The 26,589-nt window shown below is 42.8% G+C and overlaps 1 long non-coding RNA gene across 1 annotated transcript; it reads left to right on the top strand.

Moving 5' to 3' along the window:
* The first annotated feature begins 12,354 nt into the window (after positions 1-12,354).
* LOC140583034 (uncharacterized) lies at positions 12,355-14,479 on the top strand. The gene is made up of 3 exons (XR_011985825.1): positions 12,355-12,908; positions 13,054-13,126; positions 13,339-14,479. It is a non-coding gene; the product is annotated as an uncharacterized lncRNA (long non-coding RNA).
* Positions 14,480-26,589: the final 12,110 nt, after the last annotated feature.

The raw sequence follows: 26,589 nt of genomic DNA, 5'->3' as shown, positions 1-26,589 counted from the left end.
ATCAACCCTGTCTATTAAAGAACAGTCACTGTTAAGCATTTCATACAGAAAAACCAATGATACGGGTAAGCGATATAGGCCAACGTACCGTTAAAACTATCCGCTCTTTTCCGTTTATGGCTAACTTGCCAGGGCCCTTCACGATTATCTCTGAAAATAACCGTTGCCGTGCATAGCAGTTCACGCAGTTCAGTGTCGTCGTCGTTAGCTGCAAAATGTGAGCAAAAACACTTTCAGTCTTTTGTCACATTTAATCAGTAAAATCCATGGCTATGTTCGAAAACTTACCGCTATTCCAATCCTCTGTATCACCATGTTGCCAGGATCTTTACAGCATGGAAAATTCTTGGTCAAAATAACAATAATATGTTTTCACAGCAGAAAAAATCTATATCAGCAATTGTAAAACACATTTAAATGAAAATGTAGCTTACCTCGAGAGTTCCATTTTCCAACGCTGATATGTCGCAGCTCAGAAAAATGAAGTGTCCGCTTCTTTCGCTCCTTGACGTGAGTGTTAATGTGGACCAAGCGCTCGCCCCCTTAATAAGCCCCCAGCTTGGTGGGGGTATACTTGTCATCTGGTTTACCAATCAATATTCTTTGTTAGATGTGCGGTTTCGGGAAAAACATTAGCGACGTTTTATGACATTACGACAAATGGATAATTGCCTGGGAACGGATGATTCTACCCCCCGGTCTATTCCGACCTAGGCTTCAACAGGTGCGTGCCCCCCGCTGTTTCATTGCCCCTGGTGTGAACCCTTTAACAAAAAAACAAAAAAAGTAGACAGCCCCACCTAGCGGTATGTGCTGAGGCCGTACCCCACCCATGCTTCTAAATTTATGTTAAAAACACATAGATTCATTCCCTAAAACTTAGCGCCTAGGCTGTTCACATACATTGTATTAAACATTGCATTAAAACAGCACATTCATGTTAAAGAGAATTATTTCTAGTTTAAAACTAGCGGCAGGCCGTCTTTTAGCCACCACCGCTTCTGGGGTAATGCCGTTATTCCTTGATTTTTGTTGTCGAAATGCTTAGGGCGTTTTACTTTATTTTTCACATTGGCCGAAAAGTGCTTCATTACTTTAAAAAAGTCACGTTTAAGGGACTTATTTGAAATAGCGTTCGCTCCGTTTGTTGTTACCATTTTGAAATGGTTGTCTTACGAACCGTTATTCTTTGTTTGATGCATGGATTCGTGTAAACATCAGTGATTTTTTATGACTACACCATATGTCTAATAGCCTGGGAGCGGATAATTCTATTATTCCTTGTGATTAGTCGTCCGTTGATGAAATTAGCTCAATGTTGCTAAACAGTCGGGACTTGTGGTGCTAGAGTCCGACTTTTATTTTAATTAGAAATAGATCATTTTATACTGTTTACAAATAAGTCAGATTAACAAATAGAGTTAATGCGCATTCTGTCAGTATGGTGGCGTGTTCACACAATTAAGGGCCAAGGGCTTGCGTTTACAATTTCCGCCGCCGCCGGCGATTTTGAACATGTGTTTATGCCCCTCCCCTTCCCCCCAGCGATCGGCCATTTGACGCGGAAGTTTGAACTGGCCGGCCGCACACGGGGCAAGCTGCGGGGCTAAGATGTTTGCTGGTTAAATGTTTTCTTCAACCTAACACTGGTAAATATCGCTAAAAGGTTTTCTTGTTCTTCTTTAAATACGTTGGTTAAATGTAATGGGTTTAAAATGCTTGTACTTGTTTCGCATTTGCTCTTTTGGGCTTGTTTAAAAGTTAAAAGTTTGGGACGTGTCATTTGTTTAAAAACACGGTGTTTTATCTTGTCAGTGTTTCTTTCTTTTAAAAGTTAAAGTTTGGGACGTGTCGTTTGTTTAAAAATACGGTGTTTCGGACATGTCTCTACTTGTTTAAATTTCGCCTGCTTTTCTTTCTTTTAAATGTATCACTAAAGTTTTGCCCTAGCTTACGTTCATCCTGCTATATGTTTTATTATTCCTTAAAACGTTATTAAAAATAACACATTAATAAAATACATGTAATGTATTTTTATTCTATTAAAGTTTAACAACCCCCAAACACTACGACCCCCCTATCGGCAACACGTGGCATAAGCATGTATACCATTTGGCCAAAACCCCCCTCCCCCCGACCAATCAGAACAAAGGATACACCCACCTCCTGCTTATGACGTCACAGATGGGACAGAGCTTTAAGCTCCGCCCGCAAAATAGGCCCATGCCCAAGGTACCACCTAACCTCTCTGACTACCCTGCTTATAGGGTACAGGGCATTTGCTTTCATGAGAGCGGCCGAGTGACCCAGTGACACTGCTGGGGAGACGTCCACTTTTTTCACAAACAGGCTGGCCCTCAGTATTTTCAGTTCATAATCGGCGTCATTTCTACACATGAGACTAAAATGGCTTTTAGCCTTTACAAACTTTAAGCATATATCCACATTGTTTAACAGCATTCGTTCACTGAAAGAAATATCAGTGTGTATAGGGTCGATCAGAGAAAATTCCCTTGAATTTCTACAGAACGCAGTTCGCTTCTGCAACCCCACGTTAGGGCCCTGGGGGGTGATGTCCACGCTATCCAAGTCGGCTCCGACATCTTTGTACCAGAGCCCTGACAAAAACTGACTCTCTAGCGCAAGGGTGTTCAACTAAAATTTAAAGAGGTCCAGTTAGAGAAAAATTCTTGAAGCAAAGGTCCAGAAGATCATAATGTCTAACTATTTAATAGTGTGATATATATTTAAGTAGCCTATTAGTTGCATCAACATTGTATATAATCAGCACCTGACTGTCAAATCAAACTAATTCAGTACAATTCAAAAACATTTTGACAATATTTATTGTCACGTGACGTAGAGCTTCGGCCAGCTGGTTGTAGTGAGATTTTCAATTCGAGATGTCTGCACACATGTAACAGTTCTTACCTTGTAAATAGTCTGCTTTTGTATTTAACCGTGTAAATACACTTTTGACGTAGCTAATTTTAGGTTTTATAATGGAATAATATAGATTTGCCGTAAGATTTCCAGCATGAGTCTGAAAGCGAGAGTGTCATGCCAGATGCTTGAGATTTGGCAACCCTGAAAACGTACATTTTTCGTTTTACATGAGTTTATTTATATAACAGATAACATTACTTTATACAAATGTTAAAATGCAGAAACTTCAACGAACATGAAATCAACAATAATCTACATCTATTTATCCAATGTGTTATATAATACATATTGTATTTGGAAACTTTTCAGCTTTAAGATTTCAGGAGAGCGCAGCCACTTTGTTAGGAACATTACGCTTTTTGTTTGCGGGTGTTAGCTTCGCTGCTGCTATTAACACGAAAGGCACATTAGCGCAGACAAAGGGCTGCATACGCCGAACTATACGTCTTGCTTGGCGGTCAAAGGCGTTTGACGTTCATTGGCGTGGGAAACGGCGGTTCTACTGCTAAACCACTACCGAGAAGACTACAAAACGCTGCGCCGGTTAAAATAAAAGCGCCCCGTTAGGTTTTAAATATTAACTAAATGTTTTGGCTGTCGGTCCGGGTCCATATGGGACAGCATCTGGGTCCGGACCCGGACCGTGGTCCGCCTGTTAGTGACCGCTGCTCTAGCGTATGTGTAGAAAAATTGAGCAGGGTCTCTATGAATGACCTATAGGGGTGCGTGGCCAATGAAAAACTGATCAGGACGTTGTTCAGACTCACATCCAGCTGAGAGAATATACAGTTTAGGGGGTACTGTATAATACCGCAGGGGTTGGCATCAACCAGGGGGGCTCCGTCCGCCCTAACGATCCTGAGCCTTAGATATAGCAATGAAGAGTTCAGGTCCAAATAGAAATTGCCTGACCCCAGTATTAGGAAATCCAAAACATCCTGATCGGTAATGGAATTTAATAGGTTGATTTCTACATAATTGGTCTGATCTTTGGATAATTGCGTCATAGGGGCCGCAAACAGGTCCAGCTCAGATTTGGTGCATTCTGTGGAGAGGCGGTGAGCTAGAGCCATTCTCTTCCTTATGTTGTTTTCTCTCTCTCTCTTAAAACATGTCCCTGGGGGGTTTCCTGTTTCTCTTTGGAGGAGGAGGTCGAGACTTGGGAATCCTGACGGCTCTGCGAGGTTTTTTTTTTATGACCGGGCCTGTGTAAAGGCGCTGGGGCTCTCTTCCTCCTCCCCCTCTGAGAGAGCAGCAGACCTGCTTGGGGTCACTGGTGTTTGTAAAAAGCCCACTGACTACAGAACCGGCGAGATCCAAAGCTATTTCTTTGGCCGCCGATTTCAAATGAGGTTTCGCTATATCAACCCCACGCTTAAGAAAGGGTACAACGAATCTAAAAGCCCTACTGAGCATGGAGCCCAACCCACGCCCGTACATGCCCCGCCTGTAATACTGAATAAATCTCTGCGAATTGTGGTACGCCATGCTCCCCCTCCGCTTTCTCTTTTTTAAAAGTGTAGCTTGATGATCGTTTTTCCATAGGAGAAATTAATCAGAGTATTCTGATCATTCTTTATCTCAATATGCAAATTCTGGAGGCTCGGCTTGTTCACCGGTACGTAGTGCAGCTTGTGGAACAGTAAAGTGACTACGTCGCTGAACCACCCCTCTATTTTAACGGTTCTGAGGAGTGGCACTACAAATTCCCCTACGTGCTGCGGTTCCACGATGTTACAATAGACGTACATATTATACAATCCCGCGTGAATGTCAGCGGGGTAGTGTGAAGTCGACGTGGTACCTCCTACAGATCTGGCCATTAAAAATGCGTCTATTTTCACGCGGCATCCTGCAATTTGGCACGCGTGATCACGCGTCTCCCTCCAAGCGCTTTTTCAGATTTTTTAAAAACGTTGTTGCATTTCATATAATATCCACCAGGTGGCGCAAGGAACAACATTCTGTAGCCAAACACCATGGCCAGCTCTAGGGGGCGCCAGCACGGGATCTGACAGAATTCTCGCGAGACCATTTAAATAACTCCGCAAGTTTTTGTCATATACACATTTAAAAAACACCCTCAGAAACCTTATACTTTCCAAATATATATAGGTAGAAACTAAATATATTTTTACAGCTTCGTGATACGAATAGAAAGAACAAGAGTGACTGACTTAAGCATCTGCGTCTCGAAGCAGCTCTGATCAATTTTTTTTAGGTCTTCTTAAACTACTGCAAGATTGCAGCACACTTGACAGGATGCCAACATCTTGAAAAGATGTCACAATAAATGTTATTAACAAAAGATTAAAAGTGGAATAATAAATACACCAGAATCCTGATGTATAACTTTGCTACTTTGTGGTCCGAGTTCATTTGGAACAAATTAAAATATCAATTGGAATATAGCCTGGACTATTAGTAACAAATATTGGATAAGTAATAACAATAATAAGTATACTTTTAAAATAAATATATTATTAAAAATGGCTTCTCAAATGATGAAATTTAGTCATACACTGAGCTGTTTTACTAGTGAAGAACTTTTAAACATGATAAAAATTGAAAGAAGAAAAAAATCATGAGGGAACTTTGTATATATGAAAGTACATGCTGACAATTGCAGATGTGCCTAATTGTTAAGCATGTTTTTAAACCCTGCAACTTCTGTAACATGGTTTCCCACTCCAAATGGAGAATGACCCAACCCCAAAATAATTGGTGTGCATTGTTGGAGTCACCACTCCGCCGGAGTCCGTTGATGAGAAGAGATTCACTGCACAGTCGAGGAGTGGTTGCAGGTCACCAGTTTATTCTCTAACAGATTGCAATCTGGGAGCAACTATCTGACATACATTCAGCATGTACAGGAAGAAGCTCGAACCATAGGTGTCGGCTCTAGGTCTTTATAGGCCTTTTGGGGTGTGGCCCCCCTTTTCTGTACTTTTCCACCTACGTGACTACCACAGATTTTGACTTTTGCTCTAATCATTGTGTGTGCCTGTCCCCAGAAAAGAGTAAAAATAAGTGTCAGCTACATGATCGGTTCCTGTTCTCTTACTATCGGGAACAAGGCCCTCCTGCCCTGCTCGGTTCCTGTTCTTTTACTGTCGGGAAGAATTATTAGTTGCATTCTTAAATGATTAACCCCTCAATCTATTTAGGACGAGGTCATCTTGACCTGTTTTCTTGTCTACCAGTTCCCGTTTTTAGTGTCTGCATTATATTAGACACTGTGTTATTAAACATTAGTAAGTTAATATTTGGATTATAGTGAAACTACCACTTCATTATTGTCTAATGCACCCCTCAGCATCGTTGTCTGTGTACTTGACAACACGATTCTGTCATTAGAAACGCCCCATCTTACTTCCATGAAAAGTCATTAAAGCTAGAAAACTGAATACCGAATATGAGGCTAACTTAACCGCGGTGCAGTACCGTTGTTCGGGCTTGTTTTACTATCAGTACAGTCATTTCCGGGTCATGGCGTTTGTATTAAATGAAAAAAACAAAATCGGACATGAGCGCTCGTTATCCGTTTGTTCCTTTTTGTTTTGAGAACAAAATGGGAAATTGGAAAACGAGCCATTATCCGTTTTGTCGTTTTGGTTTTGGAAACAAAAACTGATAAATACGAGTGGTTTTCCGTTTTTCTTGTTTTGGTTTCATATTAAAAATGGATGAACGAATGATACACGGATTCTGCTGCTTTGCCTCTTTTTCTCTACTATGAATGTGGGGATCGGTGGATTGTCATTCCCTGTTTCACTGCCAGGATTAATTGTATAGAGCGAGGGGTTTTATTATTTCTGTGTGTTTTAAGACTGTTTTTGGGTTGGGACGCCATTAGGGAGGAAGGGAACTTTGTGGTGGCATTTTGTATTGTGTGCAGCAGCAGGGCGCTGGTATGTGTGCATGGGAGTTGTAGTGTTTTTGTTCCAGGCTGCCATCTTCTGCCTGACTGCTTAACCTTCTACCCTGTGTGGACCAGCCCAGAGGTTTTAATTTGCCGTGTAGATGGTGTTTTATTGTGATTGTTAATAAAAGACTGTAAGTGGAGTCACGTCTCTTGCTGCCTTGTATAACGGACCTGAGTGCCTTTTTGGAGTTTTACTTAGCTTAGGAACTATTTCCCTGGGTGCAATTCCCAGGGTGGCGTAACTGGTGTCTTAAGTGGTGGTTCCCCCAAACTCTGAGCCCAGCGCTGCGACACAACATTCATTTGGATAAATAAATAAGAAAAAGCTAACTCGTAACTATTTCTGGCTCCTTTCATTGAATATGTAGCAACTTTCATGTGTATGAATGAGCCATTGTCACCTGGCCACGTCCCTACCCCCCTTTTATGGCGCTGATGGGGACGTATCTGGATCGCGTTTCACCGCTGCGCTGTTAATCAAATTACCATGCGAATGCGATCTGAATACGCGCTAATGCGGCTATTTAGAATGTGAATAGCGATCTTTGGGTGAGAGCGGTACTACACGCCCCCGATGCCGATTTAACCCAATTTTAAAAACTGTAATAGACCTTTTTCACAACTTACGCATTTTTGACCGGAAATACGTAATCGTAGGGTATCTTTACTTCCACCGGTTTAAAAAAAATGGCGCAAGCAGGGACCTCTTCTTTTTGTAGTGTACCAGGCTGTTCTTGTAATGCCCAAAAGCACCCATATCTATCTTTTCATTCCTTCCCTGTTAATGGTGAAGTTCGACGTAAATGGATTCAGGCTATCCGGCGGGATGAAGGACCAAACTTCACAGTTAAAAAGGGGAGCACTTACGTCTGCAGCAGACACTTCACCTCAGACAACTTTGTGTTAGAATAGAATAGAATAGAATAGAATGCCCTTTATTGTCATTATACATTTTTTACATATACAATGAGATGAAAAGCATCTCCTTGGGTCAGTGCTCAAACATATACATATAAAATATAAAAAGAGAAGTAGTATAAAATTAGGTATAAAATATGTATAAAAATAAGCAATGTAAACAAATAGAAAGTATTAAAGTGACAGTGTAATATATCTTATTGCACAAGCATATGTATATAAAGTGAACGAATGCACAATTTCACATTGACCGGATTATTACACAGTGATAATATATAATAAATAGATGTGGTAAGATTTTTTAGTGTGTGTGTGAAAGGGAGAAAGGGGAGGAAGACCATAGTAGGGGGAGTGATTTTTTTCTGTGTGCATTCAGTGTGTGTACAGTGTGTGTTCAGTGTGTGTTCAGTGTGAGTATGGCTCTAGGGAAAAAACTGTTCTGGAGTCTGTCTGTCCTAGTCCTGATGCACCTGTAGCATCTTCCTGAGGGTAACAGGTTGAACAGATCAGAGCCAGGGTGGGATGTGTCCTTGATAATGTTCCTTGCTCTGCTGAGGTAGCGGGAGGTGTATATGTCCATAAGAGAGGGGAGAGGGCAGCCGATGATCTTCTGGGCAGCTTTGACAACTTTATGAAGCCTCTTCTTATCTGCCATGGTGCAGCTGCCGTACCACACTGTGATGCAGTACGTCAGGAGGCTCTCGATGGACGAGCGATAGAAGATCAGAAGCAGATCCTGGTTAAGATTCAGCTTCCTGAGAACTCTCAGGAAGTGGAGCCGCTGCTGTGCCTTCTTGACGACCTCTGTGATGTTCTCGGTCCATGAGATATTGTCCGAGATGAGGACCCCCAGGTACCGGAAAGTATGGACCCTCTCCACGCGTTCACCGTTGATGTATAGGGGGGTTAGGTCGGTGCCGTGCCTCCTGAGGTCAACAACGATCTCTTTAGTTTTCTTGGTGTTCAAAGTCAGATTATTCTCTGAACACCAGGCCTCCAGCTTCAGGACCTCATCCCTATAGGCTGCCTCGTCTCCCTTAGAGATGAGTCCGACCACCGTAGTGTCGTCGGCAAACTTGATGATGAGATTGTTGTTGTGGGTCGGACTACAGTCGTGGGTGTAGAGGCAGTATAGGAGGGGGCTAAGCACACAACCCTGTGGGGATCCGGTGCTCAGTGTTTGGGTGGGGGAGAGGTGAGGGCCGAGTCTCACAATCTGGGGCCGGTTTGTAAGGAAGTCCATAATCCAGGCGCATGTGGAGGGGGGGAGGCCGAGAGTGACCAATTTGGTAGTGAGAATATCCGGGATGATCGTGTTAAATGCAGAGCTATAGTCCACAAAAAGCATCCGAACGTAGCTGTGCCTCTGTTCCAGGTGGGTCAATACAGAGTGAAGGGCTACAGCAATGGCGTCTTCTGTGGACCTGTTTGAGCAATATGCAAATTGGTAGGTGTCGAGGCCTGGGGGGACGAAGTCTCTGATGTGTTGAAGGACCAGTCTCTCGAAACACTTCATGATTACTGGCGTGAGAGCCACGGGACGGTAATCATTAAGGCTGATGATGGGGGACTTCTTCGGGACTGGTATGATGGTGGCTGATTTTAAGCATGATGGAACGACTGCCTGGGCCAGGGAGAGGTTGAAGATCCTGGTGCAGATGGGTGCAAGCTGATGGGCGCACGCACGGAGCACCTTCCCAGGGACACCATCCGGGCCAGCAGCCTTTTTGGGGTTTACTGCCAGAAGTGCCCTACTGACATCATGCTCACTCAAGGTAAGCGATGTGGTGCAGGAGCTGGGTGAAAATGGGGGTGAAGATGGGGGTATGGCTGGAGCTGATGATTGTTGCTGTCTTGGTGTATCGAATCGAGCAAAGAAGCTATTTAGCTCCTCTGCCAGCAGCACATTCAGGTCTCCAGTAGTCACATGACATCCTCTGTAGTTGGTGATATCATGTATGCCCTGCCACACCTCCCGTGCATTGTTGCTGCATAGATGAGACTCTATGCTCCTCTTATGGTCCATCTTGGCTTCCCTGATACCTTTTTTCAGGTCAGCTCTAGCAGTGCTGTACTGAGCACTGTCACCTGACCTGAAGGCAGCATCGCGGGCCTTGAGGAGCAAACGGACCTGTCTAGTCATCCAGGGCTTCTGGTTGGGGAAAACTCGGATGGTCTTAGTTACAGTCACATTTCCGATGCAGAACTTGATGCAGTCCAGCACCGTTCCTGTGAGTGTTTCCAGATCCTGAGGTTCGAAGATGTCCCAGTCTGTGCTGTCAAAGCAGTCCTGAAGTGTGGAGAGAGCACTGTCAGGCCAGGTTGTAATGGTCTTTGTGATGGGCCTAGCACTGCATCTAAGGGGGGTGTAGGCTGGGGGGAGCAGGAGGGAGGGATGGTCCGACTGGCCAAGGTGGGGGAGGGGTATGGCTCTGAATGCATGTTTCATGTTGGAATACACATGATCCAGAGTGTTGTCTCCTCGGGTAGAACACTTAACGTGCTGGTAAAACTTAGGGAGTACTGTTTTCAGATTGGCCTTATTAAAATCTCCTGCAATTATGTGAGCACCTTTAGGGTGAACCCGCTGCTGTTCATTAATGGTGTTCAGCAGAAGCGAGAGCGCCGTATTTACATTGGCGTCCGGTGGAATATACACAGCCGTGATGATAACTACTGTGAGCTCTCTCGGTAGAAAAAAAGGCCGACATCTTACGGACATGTACTCGAGATCCGGGGAACAGTGTTTCTGTATAATAGTCCCGTTGTTACACCAGTTCTCATGCACGTAAAAACTCCTCTGCTCTTACCGGAGTCCTTTGTTCTGTCACAGCGGAGCAGAGTGCGACTTGCTAGCTGCACGCTAGCATCAGGAATCCCAGAGTGAAGCCAGGTTTCGGTGATAATCATAACACAACAGTCACAAACATAGCGATTTCCACCGAGTTGTAATTGCAGGTCGTCCGTTTTATGTACCAGGGATCTGGCATTGGAGAGATAAAGGCTCGGTAGAGATGGCTTATGCGGTTGTTTCTTTAGCCTTAGCATAACGCCGGACCGGCAGCCTCGCTTTTGCTTTCTCTCCTTCCTCCGTCTGCGTCGCCTCTTAGACCCGATAACAATCCACGGAGAGCCCGCTGGTCACGCTATGTCGTCTGGGATGTTGTGCGCGTGGTGCAAAACATCTGAAACGGATGTCTGGTGTTGGTAGCCGATTTCCAAAAGGTTCTGACGGGTGTAATGGATGTTCGCCGAACCATTAGTGCAAAAATAAACAAATAAGACATACAAAAACAAAAAGAAAAAAGAGCGCTGGGAAGGAGAGCCGTGAGCCGCTGCATCTGTGCGCGCCGCCATCTTCATCCCATCATCTTGGTTAGGGACCACTGTTCGCCGCTTGAAACCAGAGGCTGTCCCAAGCCTTTTTTCTTGGAACGATTTCAAGTCTAATGAAAAAAGGGACCCTGTGTATGAGCGGTGCCAAAAACGGCAGCCTTTAACATCTGTGGGAGTCGAGAAGGAATTAGCAAATAAAGCTTTGAAACTGGACCACGATTATGCGACTCCTCCGCCCGCAGGTAAGACATTCCACCTTCTTTAATGTTATGTCTTCATGGTAGAGTGGTGCATTGCCTTCTTCAATCACTGAAACAGCTTGTCAATATTTTACCGCAGATAACTTAACCTTTTGAAGTCAATGAAGGCATTTTGCATTGATTTTTGTAACCTTTAGTCTCAGACTCATAACTCGCGACAGGATTAACACACAAGCATCATACACATATCACTGAAATCTAGAAGACTTACCCTATACGATCGTCTACTAAGTCCCGTGTTTGTGCAATAAATTATTCCAGAGTAATCGTGTGTGCAAAAGAGAGTAAATTTAAAAGGGTTTCCCACAAAAACACACTGCTGAAACTCCATAAAACATCCATATTATTTACTCATCATAATTTTTCCCACTGTCTTTCTATATACTAAATATATATTTATTTTCATTCTGTAGTTTTTTTTTAAATAATGGTTTGCAACTGTTGGGGGAAAGTGTTTAAGTGGCTAGCATATGGTGTTAAAATGTTATAGCCCAATAAATAAAGGGATACAAAAACGCTCCTAAATGTCCCAGAGTTCAACAGGGTAAAGGGTTTAAAAGAATTTCTTACCTCATATCGCTGTGCCTAATTCCCTGGCTATGTTTTTGTGTTGTAGCCTATTTTGTAAAACTTAATGCTAGCCTACCTATCCTGCTTGTTAACGGTACATGACATGTAATGTTGACAGGTTGAAAGCTACGAAGCTATGCAATGCAAATGATCGGTGTCATTCATAACAAATGGATGAAATAATGATTCATTATGGCTACATAATGTGAAACTTATTTAAATAAACCTAATTGTTCATTTCCATAAACTTTTGAAGTTGATAAAAGAAATACTGCTATCCACATGGCTTTATAATTTCACTAAATTGAATGGAGGACTGAATTTTGTCTTCTCAATCACCACAGGTTTGCTAGATGATATCATGGATTACATCCAAGACTTGGAAACCAAGATGAAGAAAGCCTTGCCACCCCCCGTCCTCTTCAGCCGGTACTGTGCGTCAGATGACCAGATGAGATTTTACACTAAATTTCCATCTGAGCATGTGTTTAACATCTTCTGGGAGTCCATTGCACCATCTGCCTCTCGACTGGTCTACTGGAGTAAAGCAAAGAGGACAAGTGAAGGCACCAGTGAAAACATCAGTCTAGGGCTGTAGCTATCGAATATTTTGGTAATCGAGTATTCTACTGAAAATTCCATCGAGTAATCGGATTTGTGTTTTGTGTTTTAAGTAACCTAGGTTAGCCCAAGTTTGCATCGCTAGCTAGCTATCAAGGCTACTAGTATCCTAGCTCTACATCCGTCGTGCAGTATTGCACTGACCGTTGTGGTTTATCCCTTACATAATTAACGTACATTATTTAACAGCCCCTATCTCGATTAACAATCGCATTGATTTAACGCTACATTGAATTTATTTACCTGGTCTCGGGTGAGCGTCCTCCTCCGGTCTCTGAGTAGAGCGGATGTTTCCTGTTGAGATGCTGCAGCATGGACGACGTGCTATTGTGGTAAGTTAGCTCGACCTTACAGTGGACACATACTACAGCGTTCTCTTTATTTTTTAATTTAAAATGATTCCAAACTTTTGACATTTTTTGTCGTTTTCTTCTGTTTTCTCTTTGCTCATCGCCATTGCTCCCTTCCATTATGCAGCCCACAGTAGTCCGCGCTCGCGCCCTCAAATCAAAACACCGCCGTCTCCTTCCGCTTCGTGGGTGACGTAAGCGTAAGTGCATTGTCACAGTAATGCAAAAATCATTGCGAAAAAACGTGACATGAACTTTAAAATGAATTAATAGAGGCTTCGAGGCAGAGGATTTTGCCTCGATGATTTTTTGTAATCGAGTTACTCGAGTTACTCGAGGAATCGTTTCAGCCCTACATCAGTCCCAGTCACCCTCGCAGCATGCCATTAATCGATGAATTTCTTATTTACAGTATGCGTGTAGCTGTCGGCATGAAGGAGCAGGTCATTGCTGACATGTTCCAGTTAAGTGTTCCCACTGTGAGCCGTGTGACCATCACCTGGGCCAATTACCTCTTCTTAATTCTGGGGACGCTTCCTCTTTGGGTGAGTAGGGAGAAGGTGAAGTCCATCATGCCAGAAAAGTTCAAGAGGTACTGTCCCAATCTCCGCGTGATACTGGACTGCACTGAGATTACTGTGGCAGCAGCCTCTTCACTGACCCTGCAATCAGAAACGTTCTCCCACTACAAGAACAGGACAACCTTGAAGGGACTGATCGGAGTTGCTCCTAATGGTTTAGTGACATTCTTCTCGCCGCTGTACACTGGAAGCATCTCTGACAAGGAGATAACAAAGATCAGTGGAATCCTTCCCTTACTTGAGTCAGGTGATGAAGTGATGGCTGACAAAGGATTCATCATTGAAGATCTTCTTTCTGGTGTTGGGGCAAAACTCATCATCCCAACCTTCAAGCGTTCAGCCCAATTCACAAGAGAGGATACTGAGAAGACACAGGCCATAGCACATCTCAGGATAGTGGTCGAAAGGGTGATAGGTAGAATTAAGTCCAATCACATCTGGGATTCACCTGTACCTCTCACTCTGATGGGTACTGTCAGCCAGATCTGGCACAACTGTTGTGTCATGGTGAATTTTCAAGGACCTTTGTCTTGTGAAGACAGATCTAAAACAAAGTAGTTGAAGTGTCTGCTGCATTTGTAAGTGCTCCCCTTTTTTAACTGTGAAGTTTGGTCCTTCATCCTGCCAGATAGCCTGAACCCATTTCCGTCAAACTTCACCATTAACAGGGTAGGAATGAAAAGATAGATATGGCTGCAGCTCTTTTCTTTTCCCCATTTCCCCTTTCCCACTTAAGTAAATAGTTACTTAAAGGATTAAAAAAAATATTATTTATTAAACTCATGTGGTCTCCCCTTAATGACACACACACACTTTGAATTTTCAGGCCCAAAACAGTATAATTTTTTTGTACTAGGAGCCATTGATTTAATAAACTGATTTATTGCAATTCACTTTACATTTTACAGTATCAGTAAGTCAAGTAGGAGCATTAGTGAGGCAGTGTGATAAATACTTAACTGCTTAATAAATTAACTACACAGGTTAATACATGAACATGTGAAATGTTGAATGATTAATAGTGGTCATTACATGGACTCAAGATTCAAGATGGCGCCGGTGTGTGTGGCTTGCCGTCTGTCACTGCCAGTATTATGTTTGTTTGTGTTGATTTTATTAACCCTCTTGCTGTGTTCCGGTCAAACTTGACCGTTTTAAAAGTTTTATCTCTGAAAAATGTTGTTAACTTGATCAGACTGACCTATGATTCCATGACTTTGTCCATGAAGAGGATTTTTACACACAAAATAAATTGTATTGTTTTACATAAATTGTTTTGTGTTTTATTCAACTTTTATATACTCTTAGTGTACCGGTCAGAAACGGGCAGAATGGGGGAGACAACAGTAAAAAAACTCTTTCCCACGGGAACAACACCTGTGTTAGCAGTTCTCGCAGGAAGTTGCAGCAGTGTTTCAATAACATTGAACTTTTCCCGTAGATTTGGTATATAATGCTTTTTTGAGGCCTTGCTCACAGTTTGTTGTGTGGCAGCACCATGGCAGGTCGATATACCGTAAGTGAGGCTCTTGATTACATATTTGATTACCACACTGGTGAGGAGGAGAGAGGCCAGGAAACTGACAGTGAGGATGGATTAGAGGAGGTAGTGTCAGAAGCTGAAGACGACACGGAATATAACCCAGACCAAGAAATAACAGATGAGGAGGAATCCAGTGATGAAGAGCATGGTCATGCTGAGGCTGCTGCCACATTGAAGTCAAAGAATGGGAACTTATCCTGGTCTTCATCCCCACCTGAGAATCAAGGTAGGCTTTCAGCTGAAAATGTCATCAGGATGGCCCCAGGACCTACAAGATATGCCATATCCCGAATTGATGACATCCAATCCTGCTTTGAATTGTTCCTGACTGAGTCCATCGTAACCATAGTGATAAACATGACCAACTTGGAGGGAAAACGGATTTTCAAAGACAATTGGAAGGAGGTAAACCAGACAGACATCAAGGCATACATGGGTATTTTGATTTTAACTGGTGTGTACAGATCCAGAAATGAATCTGCCAGCAGTTTATGGGATGCAGAGTCTGGTCGGGCAATTTTTCGGGCCACCATGTCACTCCAGAAATTTCACATGTTGTCACGGGTGATTCGCTTTGACAACCGTGATACAAGACCATGCCGTCGTCAACAAGACAAACTGGCAGCGATCAGAGAGGTTTGGGACAAGTGGGTGGATGTGATAATTTCTTCACCTCCTATGCTCTTGGTCAGGAGCTGCTCCAAAAAAAATTGACCATGTTGGGAACGATCAGAAGAAACAAGCCTGAGCTGCCTCCCGCCTTACTTGCTCCATATTCCTGGAGGAGTTAGGGAAAGCCATGCTGGCACCCCACATTCAACAACGCCAACACCTTCCCCGAACACCAGCCTCTGCAGCATTGGTGACAGAGATACAAGGCCGAGAAGCAAGTTCACTTGCTGCAAGAAAGAGAGGTGACAAGAGGAAGAGGTGCAGTCTATGTGCACCAAGAGATGTAAAAACAAGCATTGTATGCCTTAAATGCAATGCATATATTTGCAAGAGACATGCAACAACCTGCACATATTGTCCCACATGTGCATGAGAAAAAACACCAGTGAAATTTGAGTTAACTCACTCCACCAAGTTTAGAAGCCTGGTTTTGTTATCAGTTTTCAGTTTTTTTCTGTTATCAGGCAAAAACACATCTGATAGAATTATGAACATTGTAATGTTATTGTTCTTGATATTTGTTCTTTAACATATTAAGACATTGATCTTGGAATATTGTCAAGTGTAGTTTTGGGATAATTTCCTTTGTACGCAAATAAAATATTCCCGGTCACATTTGACCAGGAACACAACAGGTGGTATTTTATGTGACTGTTTAAAAATTAAAAATGGTTTCATAACAAATGTCCTTGGTAATTTTGACCAAAGTAGTCTGTGATAAACAGTATGCTATGTTTTATCTGATTATGTCTTGTAGTCAAAATAATCCAGAAATTATGTTTTTTAGAACTCAAATTCAAAATATATAAGGTCAGATCAATGAGCCATAAAGGCCAAAAATTACAAATAGAAGTTCAAAACATGTCATGTTCACAAGAAATTAAGTTGGTAAAAAAAATCTAACAGAATAATTAGTGATAATATATGTATTATTACAGTTTTTATGATGAGTCTTAATGGAACGGTCATGTTTGACCAGGAACACAAAATTGATTAACATGAAATGAGCAAAATAAGAGGGTTAAGTCTTACGATAAATGTAAACTCTTTCTGGGTGTATGATCGCCAGACTCTGTTGGATCTCCAATTTTCTGCCAATGATCTAGTAAAGTTGAGCTTTGCTGGTCATAAAACTTTGCCTCCGTTCCTGTCGGACATCCCGGCTCATTTGTGCCGTGCCCAAATCACACCCCTCCGCCGTAAGGGCCGCAAGCGCCGGGGGCACCGCAGTGGCCAGCAGGTGAAGCTGAAAGCTTCCTTAGGCTGCTATTCCACGCCATTTTTCAGAAAACACGGAGCGGTGCCTCACTTCTTTATACCTCGGCGTTCGCTGGAACCTGTCAACGCCTGGCTGGTACCGGTTGTTGGTTTTGATGGTACGTTCCAGCACCGAAAACCCTGCTCTCCCCGTCCCCGCTGGCGTGGGGTGAATCTGCGGAACCTGCGCCCTGTGTGTCGGGCTGCCGAGACGGCTGACGATACGGATGTACCGCTTCCTATCAGGATTGGCCTGGTTAATGCTAGGTCCCTAACAAACAAAACTTTTATCCTGAAGGATATTTTCACTTCCCGAGGATTGGACTTTCTCTGCCTGTGTGAGACGTGGCTGAGTGCTGGTGAGTGCAGCATCTTCTCTGAACTTTTACCTGACGATTGCTGCTATTTTAATTCCCCGCGGATGTTGGGCCGAGGAGGGGGAATAGCAACGATTTTTAAAAATCGTTTTAGGTGTAAGCAACTATCAATACGGTTCTCATTCGCCAGCTTTGAACTCAGTGTGTTTGAGCTGGGCTGCTCTCGCACTGTGTTGTGTGCGGTGGTTTATCGCCCCCCAAAATACAATAAAGACTTTGTGAATGACTTTGCTGACTTCTTGGCTGAATACATGCCAAAATATGATCATGTTCTTATTGTGGGAGATTTTAACATTCATGTGTGTTGTCCTGATATGCCCATGGTAAAGGGTTTTTTAAACCTTATCGATTCTTTTAATCTTGTGCAATGTGTGGCCGGTCCCACACATGAACGTGGACACACACTTGATCTTGTTTTATCTCATGGTCTGCCTGTTTCTAACTTAGAGATTTGTGATGCTGTGTTTTCTGACCATATGCCTGTGATATTTGAAGTTGCCCTCGTCTGTGCCACAGTTAAACCTCGCACTGCTGCTCGTCGCTGTCGTGTTATTAACTCCTCCACTGCTGAGCAGTTTACAGCAGTGTTTAACCAGAACTGTAAAATCCCGGAGCTTTTCAATAACCAGACTGAGGAGCTTAGTTCATGGTTCTACTCCACCTGCCGGACTGCCTTGGACACGGTGGCTCCATTAAAAACCAGACAGCCTAAAGCTAAATCGGAGCCCTGGCTGAACGACACGACCAGAGCTGTCAGACGCGAGTGTCGCCGAGCTGAGCGCAAGTGGAAAAAAGACAGACTGCAAGTCTCTTTTCAGATATTAAAGGACTGTTGGTGCCATTATCAATCAACTGTAAAAGAGGCCAAAAGAAAACACTTTTCTGACTTAATTCTGTCAAATTGTCATAATCCTTGTGTTTTATTTAAGACCATTGATTTTGTTCTTAATGCACCGCAGACAAATTTTATCGAGCCCTCCCCTGTAGCATGTGAGAATTTTTTACGCTTTTTTCTTGAGAAGGTCTCCTTCACTAGGGCTCAAATCTCTCCTTTTACTCTTGACCCTTCAGTCTCTGTTCCCTGCCCCGCCGTGTTTGACAGGTTTGAGCCTGTGCAGGGCTAGACATAAGGATTTAGGAGGGCACAGCCACTTTGGCCTTGGCTATTCATATTTTTTCTAGGGCACAAGGCCATTAAGCCTGGGCACAAGGCCAAAATCTGGAGTAAAAATGTTTTTTCATTTATTTAAATTTCATAGGACACCTCGGGCCTTGTGGAGGAATTTTATTTCCATAAAGGATGCATTTTTTTATTTTCAAAAAAGCAGAAACTTTCCAAAAAGGCATTGGGCCAATACTGAGTCACTAATTACCAATTACTGTAATTACCAAGTTTAGACAACCTACGCAATACGACCTTCGATTTGAGACAGAATATATATATATATATATATATATATATATATATATATATATAGATATATATAGCTTTATTTCAAAAAACAAAATCCAACAATAAAGGAGCCGTCAATATTTTTGTATTTGTTTGCTCAGAACACCCGTATTCTTTTAGTGTACATGGCAATTGACTTGACGTTCGTTTTTTGCACACTGCACGCTACCAGTCCTATATCCTCCCAGCAGAGCTTGGTACTTCTCTGAGTCAAATCTGCTCTGCCTCGGCAAATGTTTTTTTACAACACCATCTGACACTTACCTGAACAAAGTAGATAATTTTCAACATTTTGCGGCAGTAGCCGCGAGTTCAGCTTGCTTTCTTTTACGTTCTCGATCTTTGCGAGGCATGGTGACAGCATAAGCAGCAGACGACAACTACACGATGATTACCGAAGAGGACACCTATCTGTTATTCGGAAACCGTCGGATGGCTTTTCCAATCAAAAACGTAACCCCCGATGATGCACCATTGTCATTGCTGTGGCTCCATAGTAGGCTGGACGATACATACCGTACCAGCCAATCATGCGACGAACACATGATCGTATTAGTCCAGAATTCATTGCGGTTCATTCAGTAGTTGGGAATTACGAGATGTGCGGGTCGACCTCGTTTCTCGTATCGAAGGTTGGGTTCGGGTTCAGTACAGATGCATCGATTGTTGACGAGGTAAAGTGAACCTTGTCGTGCGCAAGTCTTTTGTGTAATGAACGTTACTTTCGGTAAAAAGGGGGCATACGGCCAGACAAACATTAAAGGCAGGCCAATCTTGGCCGTAAGGTACTTCAATTTTGAGGAGGCGTGCGGCCAATTTTGAAAGGCACGACGGCCATTGGCCGCGGTGCCGCGGCTTATGTCTAGCCCTGCCTGTGACTTTGTTCTATTTAGAGGAGATTGTTGGTCGTTTGAAGCCTGCTGGGTCTCCAAACGATGCTGTCCCTCCTAAATTCTTTAAACAGGTTCTGCCCACAGTTGGACCTTTGGTTCTTAAACTGATAAATCACAGTTTGGTGTCAGGTGTGGTCCCTATGGATTTTAAACATGCGGTAGTCAAACCGCTGATTAAAAAACCTTCTCTTGACCCCACGGTTCTTGCAAATTACAGGCCTATCTCCAAACTGCCTTTTCTTTCTAAGATTATTGAAAAGATAGTTCACATCCTCCTCTTCTCGTTGTATCTACTCCCTCTTGGTTTTATACTAAGAAAACATGGCATTGCTTTTCATTTTTATGCTGATGACTGTCAGATCTATGTCCCTTTAAAGAAAAAAGGCACGTACTCTGTGCAGCCATTACTTCAGTGTCTCGATGACATTAAAGCCTGGATGGCTCTTAATTTTTTAAAATTTAATGATAAGAAGACTGAGGTGATGGTTTTTGGTAACCCTACTGGGGCCCCCAGTGTGTACTTAGATTCCTTAGATCAGTACAAAAAGCAAGTTGTTAGAAACCTGGGGATTAACGTGGACGCTGAGCTCAAGTTTGACAGTCAGATTAAGGCAGTCGTAAAATCAAGCTTCTTCCAGCTGAGGCAGCTGGCTAAAATAAAGCCAATTCTTACCCGGCAACATTTTGAGATCGTAATCCATGCCTTTGTGACCACCCGGCTGGATTACTGTAATGCACTATATATAGGGGTCAGTGCTTCATCCATCGCTCACCTCCAGAGGGTGCAAAATGCTGCCGCTCGTCTTTTAACTGGCACTCGCAAGTTTGAGCACATTTCCCCTATTTTAGCTTCACTCCACTGGCTGCCCATTTCTTTTAGGATTCATTTTAAAATTCTTTTGTTTACTTTTAAAGCCCTTCATGGCCTTGCCCCATCCTATCTTTCGGAACTGATACTACCTTATACATCCACCCGCTCTCTCCGGTCCGCGGATCAGCGGCTCCTCATTTTACCCAGGACTAAGCATAAACTTACAGGAGACCGTGCTTTTGCTGTGGCAGCTCCCAAACTGTGGAATGATCTCCCGTTAGAGATCAGACAGGCCTCTTCTTTGTCTGTTTTTAAATCACTTCTGAAAACCCATCTCTATAATCTGGCCTTTAACACCTAATGAGATGTTTGTTGTTGCGCTTTTATTTTTGATTGTTTTAGTTAGTTATATATTATGTTTTTATGTTATTATGTTTTTATGTTCTTTGTTTTATCTATTTGTTACTGTACAGCACTTTGGTCCTGTACAGGTTATTTAAAGTGCTTTATAAATAAAGCTGGATTGGATTGGATTGGATAATAAACTGATTAATAAAAAACATTCCCATTACAGCAAATAATTTAATTCAGTGTGCTTCCAAGTACACATCCATGTATATTTTGTGATAGAAAAGGTCTAATTTGTCCTTCATTTTGAGTATGAATGAATCATCTCGCCAAACTCTTTCAACATATAAATTTGCCTGAGTGTCTGTGACAAAGTCACACCACTCAAGGCCGGTTACTGCTAATTGTCCCTGGACCTGCCAGTAGTACCGGTGTGACTGCCTCAGGCTGACGTAGCCATTTTCATTCTTAAGGTGCGCAACCTGCGAAGCATCATGTTTTGTGGTGCTCTTCACTTCTACAAGTCCAAACGGCGGTGACTCTGAGGGGTCATAGACCCTACCATCTGGATTAGCCCCAAGATGTGGTGCTTCTGGTGAAATGACAAATCCAACAGACAGCACATTAACTCGCCTTAACTGAGCATAATTGGTCAGGACTTCTGACTCCATTTGCAGACCTCGCAGCATTGCAGCAGTCTGCTTTCTCGAGCCTCTTATCATTTGGCCAGCAAGGGCCTTTGCTGCAGCCTCTGGATCTGCCTTTCCCTCCCAGGAAGAGCAGGCCTCTCGAAAGCAACTGGCAGTTAAACGTGGTTGCCGTAGCTGCGCCCAGGCAGGACATCTGAACTGCTGCCTGTTTCCCTTCTCAATTTCACTGGCCATTTGTGGTGACACTTGCAATGACTGCAGGTGCAGCTGCTGGTGCACTGTTGGAACAAAGTCCAGGTTAGAGAAGGTATGCTGATCAAGAGGAAGAGCTGGGAATTCAGGGGCCAAGTGGTGCAGGATAAGGTCACTGGATGTTTCAGGTGGACAATGGTATGATAGGGGGGATCCACGTGGAACAGGGCCAAATTTAGATGGAGTCAGCTCTAGTTCAGACAACCCATCTAACACAAGTGCAATGAGAGGCTGAGGTTGAACTTCGCGCAGCTTGGCTCCAGCAGCCATCAAATCAGGGTCAGGAAATGGTCCTAAAGAAAGAAAGAATTCAGTTAAGTCAACCATCTAATTCAACATTTTGATTTCACAGTAAAAGTAATATGGACATAAATTGTCATCTGACCTGAGTATGCCTGGTACAATGTGGACCTAAGACCACTCTTGCCTGCTGCTGTTGCCTTATTCACCACCACATCACTCACAGGTTCTGGATGGATTCCCTAAAATTCAAAGTAAAATATAATCGCTCTGTGTGTGTGTGTGTGTGTGTGTGTAGCTTGGCTCCACCCGCCTACGTACGTTCACTTAATTTTAATTTTTTCTTCAGTACTTGCACAAATCAAATGAAGTGAAGGGTTCTCATTAGGAACAGCCAGGTGTGTGTGTGTGTATTTGAATTATCCATCCTTAAGTCATATGAAAAAGAGTAGGCTAATAAACAACCTTATCTTACACCCATCTGTGTTCTTGGTCTATGTCATCGCTGTAAATCACTTGTGCAGGCAAGAGGTGGAGGGACAGTCTTATTGCCAAGTTGGGAAAAATGTGCTGTCTGGTATAGTAGGGCCACAATGTGGTTGCAGAAACCTTTGCCAGCTACGCAGCTGCAAGAAAAGGCCACCAGACGTCCATTGTCAGTGGCAAGTGATACCTATACACCAAAAGAAAAAGCAGGGAAATACTAATAAGCATGGTGTACTTGACATCACTGTTCATAACAGTACATCACTGTCAATGGTAAACAGAAGTAACAGTTTAAGGAAAGGGTTGAAACAGCAGTAGAGATTTATAGCTTATGGAATGAAATGGAAAAGAAAGAGCTGTGTCAAAGCTCCTGCACATCATTAAGCTAGATTTCCAGACTTATGTGTGAAAACACCTATTGTTACTCTTTAATCAAAACAATATAAAACACAGCACTCCTGTGGCCAGCAAGGCTACACAAACAAAAGAGTGCGTGTGAGAACCTTTCTATCTACTCTGTAGCTGTGCAGAAACTCGGCAGCAAGTGAACAGTACTGCAACGGCAGTAAGAAGCACAGGGAACTTGTGCACTCAGTGGTCAAACCTCTAGCTTGTGAGGCTCCTCGTTTTTCCTCTGAGATGCGTAGCATCTAGCCCTCACAAAAACCTGCCCATCTACTACATTTGATACTGTGACATGCAAACACGCAAATAAACAGACATTGTCAGAGAAAAATGTTAAATGATCACAACCACGAGTGTTATATTGCTTTAGTAAGGTAGTCTATTTCCTCTATACTATACATTCATAACCCTATAAACCTAACCCTAGGTCTAAGTGGACACGCTAATGATTTGTCATTCAAGCTAACAGTTCAGTAACAGTTAGCATGATTGCCCCCTACTTACCTTGATACTTATGGACAAATTCTTTGTGGAAAAATTTGTAGCCTTTATAAAGTTTGCTCGTTCTCGTGACGGAGTTTTCCTCCACGAGCTTAGCAACATCCGCAAATGTAAATTTCGGTAAATTAGTCAGAGAGGTCGTGTACATTTTCTGCTCCATTTTCTCAGATCCCGGGTTTTCTAATGCATTGACGCTTGACCGGAACTAAGTTTACCCTACGATTACATATTTCCGGTTTTCGTGAAAAAGGTCCATACTTCCGACAATGGACGTTTTCAATAGAAGACAGATTACGGATTTAGACAGCGTTTTTTTCATGATTGTACAGATGTAAGATTTCAGCGAGATATAAACTGAAATAGACGCGAAAACTCGACGATGATGCACTGGACCCCCAAGAGTTAAACAATGCAGTTAGTCCCTTTTGCTGGCCAAGCATGGCTGAAGCTCAATCGGTGGCAAGGCCACTTAACTTGTCAAATGGTACAGTAATTCAAATTTGTTCATTGCCAAAACAACTTGCTCAAACAAATCATCACCTTTGGTATGGCAAGCAATATGGCTTGCACAGACAGCAATGCCTCGGTCGTTTCAAACTCAGCAGTGATTCCGCGCTCAAAGATGGCTATTTGGGCAGTATTTGTTATGTCTTGTTTCACAGCAGGCAGCCAGAGAGAAAAGTGGATTTTTTTTCCCGGTGTCATTGTTTCTCGCGCCATATCATCATTATGTCTCGCGCCATATCGGTAATTCATTCTGTATGTAATGGCAAAGTATTTATAATTTCGTTTCTTTTTTATTAAGTTAATTTAGAAAAAAAATTTTTCGTTAAACATAAGCTTTTTGTTTCTTAAAGTAAAGACCAAGCGGCAGACAGTGAGTTGACCTACTCTGTTTCAATTTGCCTTCTCAAATCACGAATTGGCTAAAATGAAATCTATAGTTGTAAAATAATAGATATAAATAATAATAGATATAAATGTGCGCAATTAGGTGCATATCCAATCATTTGTGCGGAGAGTGAAAGCTAAAACACGTTTTTCGGACATGACGCAAGCGCGATCAGAAATTCATTATAAATTTCAACATTTTAAAGCAACATCAAATGAAGATAGGCATGTTTGACAGGTAGCTCGTCTTTTTCAGGGAACAACCCTGGACAGGGGGCCAGCCCATCACAGGGCACACTCGCACACCATTCACTCACACATGCACACCTACGGGCAATTTAGTATCCCCAATTAGCCTCAGCATGTCACAGAGACTCGAACCACCATGCCGCCCCGATATCCTAAACAATGAAGTTTTTATTATATGACTGACAACGGATACAACTGTTAAGTATAAAAAGTGTCACGCCCAGCTCCGTCCGCTCCTCATGTGTGCCATGCCCCCTCATTATCCACGTGTGCTTCCCCAATTGTGCCCAGCTGTTCCCTGTTATTTTGGCTTGTTTCATGTATATTAGTCCACGTCTTCCTTAGTTGGGTGTCCGTCATTGATGTTAGTCGATGTTGTTTACCGTGTTGGTCCTGTCTATGCCTAGTAAAACCCGTTTGCCTGCACTTTCGGCTTCGCTTGCCTGCCCGCTCCCCCGCACGCACGGATCGTAACAAAAAGTGCTCCAGTGAGTTCTGCAAGTTTTTTTTTTTACTTTTTTTTTTTTTTTTAAAAAGTGGAAAAGTTGTTCTTCTATTTCGGAGAAGTTCATTAAGTCTGTCTCATCAGCTTCCAGTCACGAACTGCGGGGTTGAATCTCCGACAAACAGCATCTGAAAGTGCTTGACGAAGGTTGTTGGGTAGTGCATTTTTCCCCCTGGAGCCGTCAAAGTTAACAGAACCCGCCCAGAACAGCGAAACGATCTGCCCTTGGTTTCCCGTCTGGTCCTGTTGAGTCCAGATACAGTTTATTCTCGGTCTCTACTGAAACATGATTTAAAAGTACATCTGGAAGGATTACCCCCTGCATGAGAGACCGGCGAATATGATGATGGTGATGAGAACGGGAGGTGTTTCTTGGTGTTTCAGGCAATCTCAAATGGAATGATGTCATGACGGAAGGATGATAAAATGCTGAATAATCTTGATTCGGCAAATTTTCACTATGGAGCATCGAATTCGTCACCACTGGGTTGTTGGTTAATCCTACAGATGCTGAGCCCGCTAACTGGTTTGTAGGTTGAGAAGTCCGGACAGTTAATGGTGTAGAGGCTGAAGAAGGAACACCAAAATCAGCATTACCCAGGTGCGCTGACAGCGAATGGTCTTCGTGAACAGACTGAGGAGATGACCACATATCAAAAGACTTGGCAGTCCATTTGAGTATCCACAGACGTTGAAGGAACAACGGATGGATCTGTGGATGTGGATTGATCCGCTGTCGGAGGATGAGTTTTCTCACTGAAACGCGCCTCCAACAAACCAATCCTTGCCTCTAAATTCAGAAGCCTTCTTGTGAATTCTGATATCTGTTCCTTGGAAACAGTGACTGCAGCAGGACATCTATGTTCAATTAGAACAGCCTGTAGATGGTAACATTAAAATTAGTTGTGAATATGATGTTCCCACCGCAGACAGGCATATGAAGCTATACTGCACATGGCGCTGCTTGCGTAATAATAAATTAGCAAATACCCACTGATTTCTTTTTTACAAGCCGGGTAGTCCCTGTCTTATTTTTGGTCTGTGGGCTCTGCTTGTTCTCTTTGCCAGAATTCTATTGAGACAATATGTATGACACATTTCTGATGATTGTACAGTATATTTCTGATCACTTGAATAAATAAGCTTTTTTGGCATTGTTGTTGTTGAGTATATGCTGTTATCAAAAATATATAATAATAACAAAAATAACGTGTCCCGTTGTAAAGTTGTTGCCGTATTGTGTACAAAGTTGTAGCAATATGAGATCCTAATAGTCTATTTTGAGAATAAAGGCATAGCATTATGTGCGTTTGAGTGGCATATTAAAACAAAAATCTAAGAAATAATTGAGAAAACGGTGGTCTATGCTGGTGTATGACGATTGAGATCGCAAAATGGCCTTCAGAAGTTAAATTAAAAACTGCAGAGCATTGTATTTCGTAATTGCATGTTGGCCTATTCTTGTGATTCATAAACTATTACTGCGCAACTAACGAGTAACACAGCGCAGATATTCATTGCTTCTTGGACTTTGCACCCTAGCAATACC

Source organism: Paramormyrops kingsleyae, chromosome 25, assembly GCF_048594095.1.
Source record: "Paramormyrops kingsleyae isolate MSU_618 chromosome 25, PKINGS_0.4, whole genome shotgun sequence".
NCBI lineage: Eukaryota > Metazoa > Chordata > Actinopteri > Osteoglossiformes > Mormyridae > Paramormyrops > Paramormyrops kingsleyae.
This window is presented reverse-complemented; position numbering and strand designations above follow the sequence as displayed.